The sequence below is a fragment of the Myotis myotis genome, unplaced genomic scaffold (assembly GCF_014108235.1).
Source record: "Myotis myotis isolate mMyoMyo1 unplaced genomic scaffold, mMyoMyo1.p scaffold_m19_p_10, whole genome shotgun sequence".
In the NCBI taxonomy this organism is placed as follows: Eukaryota; Metazoa; Chordata; class Mammalia; order Chiroptera; family Vespertilionidae; genus Myotis; species Myotis myotis.
This window is the reverse complement of record NW_023416314.1, coordinates 23,662,464-23,670,525: the sequence shown is the minus strand read 5'-3', so window position 1 is coordinate 23,670,525 and position 8,062 is coordinate 23,662,464. Positions and strand designations below refer to the sequence as shown.

Sequence of the window (8,062 nt, the reverse complement as noted above, 5' to 3'; positions counted from 1 at the left end):
GTAATATGATAATTAGACTGGACATCTTCCAGACATCCATCCGGATGTCCTTCTGGACAAAGCCACGGTGGCGGGGGTCCAAGGCAGAAGCGGTTAGGGGCGATCAGGCCGGCAGAGGAGCGGTTAGGCGGCAATCAGGCAGGCAGGCAGGCATGTGGTTAGGAGTCAGGGATCCCAGATTGCAAGAGGGAAGTCGGACATTCCCCAGGGGGTCCCAGATTGGAGAGGGTGCAGGCCGGGCTGAGGGACACCCCCCTCCTGTGTACAAATTTCACGTACCAGGTCTCTAGTATGTCTAAATATTTAACAATTATATCAAGGTAGCAAATCATTACATAAAAGGTTTTATCCTACTTTGAGAAATTCACTTTTAAGATGACCTGGAAAGCCAGTACCTCCCCCTCCCCCCATTACCATAGATTATGCAGTGGAGTTTCCCACATCTGGGGAAATTGCATATCTGGAGTGCCTTGTCCTAGGAAAACCACCTTCATGATCATGGTGTCTCCCCTGCCCTGCCAGGGAAGTATTGGAAAGCCAGGTTTGAATTTAGAATTCCTGGAACTCTTAGCATTCTGTGCTCAAATGTGGCAGTCAATGCAGGGATTGCCAACCCTGACCCCCCCCCCCCAACTCTCCCCCCCTCCCCGCCTATGGCCTGGCACCTTCTTTTCCCACCCCAGTTCAGTTCTGCACTTGCGTCCTTGCACACTGGCATGTGGATGCTCTAGCTTACATGTCCCAGCTCTATGTACAGCTCACCCACCTCAGGGATTTGAGGCTTCCAGTGGAAGCCCTATACAGCCAGCCCCTACTCCCAGGAGGGCCCATACAGGTATAGGGAAAAGACTACTGGATCTTTTTTCTTTAACCACCATTTAACACAAAATTTTTGTTGATTGATTTGAGAGAAAGAGAGGGAGACTGTGTGTGTGTGTGTGTGTGGGGGGAGAGAGAGAGAGAGAGAGAGAGAGAGAGAGAGAGAGAGAGAGAGAGAGAAACATCCATTTGTTGTTCCAATTATTCGTGGATTCATTGGTTGCTTCTTGTATGTGCCCTGACCAGGGGTAGAACCCATAACCTTGGTGTATGAGGACAACGCTCTAATCAACTGAGCTACGGGGCCAGGGCTTAGAGACTAGTAGGTCTAGAATCCTAATCTGGGTTCAAATTTTCCATCTTCCACTTGAGAAAACGAAGTCATGCTGAAGGAGAACTGCTCTGAGCCTCTGCTTTGCTCCGTGAAGAGGACAATACTATGGCCAGCCGAGTACACAGGGATACCTCCTGGAATTTTTAATATTCTATGAGTCAGCCACTATTGTGAGCATGTCTTATATTAACTCAGGTTAGCCTCAGAACCCTCTGAGAGGGCACTATTTTCATCCTGTTTTGACAGATGAGGAAACTGAGGCACAAAGATGTTAAGTAATTTGCCCAAGGCCACCCAGCTTGTCAGAGCTGAGCCAGTCTGTGCAGAGCTGGTGTGCTCACCACCGACTGCAGCTGCCTTCAGGCACCAGGAGATGTCCCACTTACAGAGAATCGCCCACCCCAAATGCTAGGGACAAGATGCAGGTAGGACAGGGGCATTTGTATCTTCTGGCTGTTTTTGTCCTGGGGAACGTGCCTGTTGAGAGGTGAGAAGTGGAGGTGCTTTATCTTGTGCGCGGTGCTTTTGCCCCCACTAGGCGCTGTTTTGCTTAGTGTAAGTGGAGGCTCTAGCCTGGGGCTTTGGTGAGAGATGCTTCCTTCCTGACTTCACTGCCTGTATTTCCCTTCTCTACCACCGGGGGTCACAAGTGCCCACAATAAGGTACCATCTCTTATTAAGAAAGCCAAGTTCTTTCTCCTCAATGACAGCTGTGCCTGGCTGAAACAACCTAGTTTTGCTCTTTTGTTCCTGAGAGATAAAACGAGTAAAGGGTTTGGGGGGACATGGGGATGGGGATGGGGTGGGGAGAATAAGGCGGCAGAGCTTGGAGTCACAGGGCAGGGAGGTGGGTCTCCTCGCAGGGAAGCTGCCATCTCCCTGCTGGTGACCTCTTGGGGTGGGCATAAGTGGGTGCTAACGTAAATGTGGGGAGTGGGAATAACTTCCCTGTGTTAACCCCACCTCCACCCCCAGGTTGAGCAGCCTTCCTGTGTGCGGCTAATGGGCAGCCAGGGTGAAGAACTGGCTTAGGGTGAGGTTGTATTCTAGAGGAGAATCAACTTAAAGGAAAATATTGAGTAAGAAAAGGTTTGGGATGTTCATGTTTATGGCCAATGGGTGAGTGATTGACGCTTGGGAAACAGTTAATTTTGTTGGCCCTTTCTCTTCCACTAGGCTGGGAACCTGTGTTTTCAGACTTTGTATTCTGTCAGCTGATGGTTGTTGGCACCAACAGGAATCCCTAATTTGGGATGCGGTGAAGAGGGAGATTTCATTCTGTGCGAACAATCAACTGCAATACACCATGGCTACGAGAACAGCATGGCTTGGAACAGCTCGACAATGTTACAGCTCAATTATGGAGCAGCGTGGCTGTGAAATAGCAGGGCTGCTAGGAGGTGCTGGGGCAAGGTGGCCCTGGGGTGAGGCGGCCCACAGCCAGGCCCCTCTCCAGTGAGGCAGCTCTGCTCCCTGCCTGCCCGTCTTCTCTAGCCTGCACTGGTCTGCTCTAGTGAGATATCTTTGGTTTTTCAGCTCCAGCAAGAAAACAGTCTTCAGTCTTCCATGAAAAGAGAAAGTGAGCTCTTTGAGCCAGCAGGGAGCTGAGTGATATAGATAACTAGGAGCCCCGTGCATGAATTCGTGCTCCTTGAAAGGAACTGTGGGCCACAAGGCTGCGGTGGGCACAGGGGCGGTTCTCAGCCCATCCTCTGCATCCCCACCTGGCCCCTCCCACCAAGGCCCCTGGTCCTCTCTCTGGCGGCAGCTCCCCCCGCCCCCCGCCGCCACCGCTCCCACGTGCTGACGGCATGGTCCCGCTCACACCCGCTGACGGTGTGGAGCGATGGGGGCTAGTGCCAGCAGTGGTGTGAGCGGGGCTGGTGCCATCATTGGGTGTGAGTGGCAGCTGCTGCCCTGATTGTCCCTCAGGAGCAGGGGGAGGTGGAGAAGCCCTCAGGGGTGATTGGGGCCAGCAGCCACCGCTGGCACCTGCTGACAGAACTGAGTGATCGGGACCATTGCCAGGTGCTGGCAGTGGGTGCGAGCAGTGGCTCCGGCGCCGGCAGTGGATGTGAGCAGGGCTGGCACCGTCAGCAGGTGCAGGCACCGGGCAGGACTGCAGTGTGCGGGAGCAAAGAATTTTCAGTAACCACCAGAGGCTCGCCCCTATGACAGCAACCAGTGCCCCACCTTGGTCTGGTGCCCCTGCTCACCTGCTCCACCATCCCGCCACAGCCTGCCTGCCATGTTCCGCACTCTGCTGCCTTCTGCCGATGGCAGCCATGGTCCGTGCGCACCCCCTGGTGGTCAGTGCACATCATAGCAACTAGTTGTTTGGTTGTTCGGTCTATGTGCATATTAGGGTTTTATATATATACTAGAGGCTCGGTGTACAAAATTCGTGCACTCAGGCGGGGGGGGGGGGTCCCTCAGCCCGGCCTGCACCCTCTCTCAGTCAGGGAGCCCTCAGGGGATATCTGACTGATGGCTTAGGGCCTAAGCTATCAGTAGGACATGCTTAGTGCTGCCACGGAAGCAGGAGAGGCTCCTGTCACCGCCACTGTATTCGCCAGCTGTGAGCCTGGCTTCCGGCTGAGCGGCACTCCCCCTGTGGGAGCGCACTGACCACCAGGGGGCAGCTCCTGCATTGAGCATCTGCCTCCTGGTAGTCAGTGCGCATCATAGCGACTGGTGGTTTCACCGGTTGGTCGATTTGCATATTAGCCTTTTATTATATAGGATAGATAGTTCCTGCCCTTGGTCCCTGATTGGTCCATCCTTATGCAAATGAGGACTCCAGAGCCTCACAGTTTAATCCAAAAGGGACTGTCTTAATTGGTCAGAATTGAGCCTCTTTGATTGGTTGGTGAAGATGTAGATGGGGGGGAGTAGATTGGATGGGAAAGTTTCAGTCCTATTGGTTGAAATGAGATTCCAGAAACTCCTTTGTAAGGACTGGCTCAGATGGCAGGAACATAGTGCAGCCAGAAGGTGGCAGACAGCTTACTGCTCCCTGAAGTGTGGTTTGCACGAGAGCCCTGTGTAGAAATGGATGCTAGGCTCTGTTTTTATTTTTTTGTTTTTGTTTTTGTTTTTTTCCAATTTGAGCCCAGTTAGCCACCAGGAGCCCTTCTTAGTAGGCATCTTCTTTCTTAGGGTCTACAATTCCCAGTGCCTGATGTAGCTCCTGGGCCATAATAGACACACAGTAAGTACTAGAAGGAAGCAGTGAGGGAGTGAGAATGGACAGGGAAAGGAAGGAAAAATGAATGGAAGATATGTGTAGTAGATGACCATCCGTGTTCTGGCATCCATGTCCCTGAGTAACCTCTTCCCTTCATGTCTAATAAATACAATTTGGCAAAAGTGATGCCTTTTGTTGCCTCTAAGATTAGGTTTAAAAAGGTTGTAGCTTCTGTCCTGAGCATACTTTCTTGCTCTCTCACTCTTGCTTGAGGGGAGCTGCCAAGTATAAGCTGCTCATTGGGAACATGAGCTCAGAGGCAGGGGCACAGGGTGTGGGTGGACGCAGCCAGTGAGACGGGGTCACAGGGAAGTGTGCTGGGATCCAGGCAGAAGCGAGGGTCAGGCAGGTGTGGACTGGTGGGAAGAGTACTGGATGCTGTTTTCCTCTTTACACACATGGATCGTACATACAGGAATTATATTGTCATTGAAAGGATTTAATAACCCAAAGAGCTCCGCAACCTCATGGCATTTGCTCCAAAGGTGGCTTTTGCTCCAAATGTCTGATGAAGCTAATGAAGCCATGGGGTCTCAATCAGATGCTTGCAGGAGCCAGGCAGGCATGATGGGCGAGTAAACCAACTTAGGTCGGGCCTGAGACACAGCCCTTCCTCAGAGGGCAGCTGCCATGGAGGCCGCGCTGGGAGTCAGGCCGTGGGTGTCGGAGCTTCTGATTTCTAAAGAGCAGCCACACAGACCCTGTAAATGTTGGCTCAGATTTTTTTTTACAGTTCCATAGCTGCCAGCAGCAGATTGGGGATAGCTTGGGTAAATTCATTTTTAAAGCATTCAGGATAAAGCGCCAGTGACTGGTTTGAAGTACAGTGTGAGGATATTTGAGGGCGTCCATCAACAGCCGGGTTGGTCCTGCATGGTGGGCAGCGGGCTGCACTCTGGGGCCTGGTTTCCAGGTGGCTGCCCCTCCCAGCGAGCCCACACCCCCAGGCAATGATGATGCTCATCTACACCCCTTCCTTCCTTAAGGGAAGAGCCCAGGCCTCTAAGAAACATCTGCCACAGCAACTGCCTTGGGGAAGGGCTTCCTCCTCAATTTGAGGGCAATAAATCCTTTCTGTGAGTCTCCCAGACTCAGATGTGTGGGAACTGAAGTGGGAAAAACTGGAGGCAGGGCTGGCCTCTCCCTTCCAGTGTCCGCATGCCCCTCAGTCTCCACACGGAAGAGCCGTGAGAGGGGACAGAGCGATGGGGGGTGTTCCAGCCAGTTTCCACTCCAGAAAAAAAAAAGAGTTTCATTCCTTCAAGGAGCATTTTTAAACACGTATGCTCGAAACCATGTCAGGCACTAATGGGGCTGAAAGAGGAAACAGAAGGCACAGTCCATCCTCAAAGTGTTCTGGTCTAATGAGGGAGAGAGTGTACATTTGTTAGAACCTAGTAAGGAGCCAAATGGGTCTAAAATAAAGGTGAGGTAGACTGGAGAGAGATGTCGGCACAAACGAGAATGAAATCAATATTCCTCCGAGGATACTCATTCCCCCAGCCCTGGCATCATCCTTCCACCTTGGCCTCAGGATTCTCTGTCTTTCCCAGGGAGCATCAATTGTATTGGAAAAGGAGCTAAATGGTTTTAACTATCATATTTTCTAAACAAAAAATCTAGAGAGGTGGTAAAACAATAACATTTTTCTAATTCTTAAAATTATTTATATGAGAAGATATATGAAGGCACACCAATTAGATCACATCTGATTACCCAACTCACAAACTGTCTGCATTGGGAAAGGCACGGTTAGGTGGACTGGAACATCTGGAACGGATGGCCTGGACTGTCATTTGCGGCTCCGTCAATGCCTTCCCTGTTCCCCCTTGTCACGACTGCCACATTTGGCCAATTCTCTTTGGGAAAGGGGGCCTAAGCTGAGTAATTTAAAAGATCCTAAATCAATCTCTAGACGTAATTGACTGATCAAAACCAGCCAATTTAGTCCAGACACTGAGCTGTTTTTTTTCTCCTTATACTTGGCTTTTAATAACCTGTAATTGAATGTGGCTCTTCCACAAAATACCGGCTCTTCCACAAAATACTGACTTCTGCGCATGGGCCACAAAGTTTCAATCACACTGTACGTGCGCGCCCACATGTGGTATTTTGTGGAAGAGCCACACTCAAGGGGCCAAAGAGCTGCATGTGGCTCACGAGCTGCGGTTTGCCGACCACGGAACTAGTGGGTAGGTGCAAGGAGCACTTAGCACCCTACATCTTTCATTTACTCTAAGGAAATATTAAATTTTCTATTTACTCTAAGGAAACAGTACAAGCATGATGATAGATGGCAGTTGATTCTACTTTGGTGTGAAGAACGCAGTAGCAGTAGTGGGGAGGGGGCTGTGGGACCCTGCAGGGTGCAGGCCCCATTGCAGGTAGTTGGGGTGGCAGCTTCTATTACCCTTGTCAGGCCAGGCATGCCAAAGCTCCAATTTTTTCAAGAGAAGCCAGATGTCAATATTTTTATGTGAGATCTTCACATACCCAATCGTTGACATCTAATTAAAATATTTATAAAGTGCCTTATGAGCCATAATTTTGTGGTCAAGCAAAACTGATTTCATTCCCTGAAGAAATGGACCCTGTTCTTCATTAAGTTGCCTTATTCCTGGATGGCTAATACATACTAACTTGAGCACGTAATGAGAATATCTAGGGTATGTAATGGGTACTTAACATATATTCAAACATTGTCCCTTCTTTCCCATTGTAAGACAACTAGAGGCCCGCTGCATGAATTCGTGCATGGGTGGGGTCCGGCCGGCCTGCCCCAATTGGGGTGGGGGGGCAGTGGGGGTGGGGGTTAGCCAGGGGGAGGGGCCACAGGCTGTTGGCCAGCCATCCACACCCCTGGTCAAACTCCCAGTCAAACTCCTGGTGGAGGGGACAATTTGCATATTAGCCTTTTATTATATAGAATATATGTGGAGTAGGAAAAAATCAATCATAGGTTGCCCATATCTTTGGTATTAATTTCTAAGAAGGGTGAATTTTCTTCCTCCAGGGGAAGAAAGAAAGTGGGCAATAAAAGAATCACTGGGAGTGTTCTGCTGGTGAGGATGATGGGTAAGGGGCTAGCAGAGGGCTACATTTCTCTGCTCAAGAATGGACTCAACACAGAAAATCTGGAAAGGAAGAGAAAGGCTGGGGCAAAGGAAAAAGAAAGCAGGAGAGAGAGATTCAGGACAATTGCTGAAGGCACAGTCCATCCTCAAAGCAACTTTAGAAAAAGAGGGAGAAGCTTAAAAGGGTCTTAAAATCTTTTGTCAAGAGGCATGTACATAATCTCCTACCCTGTATACTCAAGACATTAAAAAAAGAAATCTGCAGTGCTCTTCAATGTGCTTGTAGTCATAGCTGTGTTTGCTCTGAGGTAGAAGGAGACAGCCAGGCTGGGTTACCTTGGTCTGTGCCACAAGGTAACATGCACTTGAGAGAAGGTGAATTTTAAAAGGCACACACTGATTTTTTTGAAGCCTTTGAGAATTATGGTAAATGAGGAAATCCATTACGAGTCACTTGCTTAAAGTATTTAGTCTTAGCAAATATGCTAATGAAATTGGGAGTAAATCCATTTGACTCACAGGAGGCCAAACCGTACTGAAATTCTCTCCATGATGAATTTGATAGGGGAACCTATACTCTAATAGAGC

General features: G+C 49.8%; 1 pseudogene; it reads right to left on the bottom strand.

Moving 5' to 3' along the window:
• Window positions 1-382: 382 nt before the first annotated feature.
• LOC118665581 lies at window positions 383-530 on the bottom strand (annotated as a pseudogene).
• Window positions 531-8,062: the final 7,532 nt, after the last annotated feature.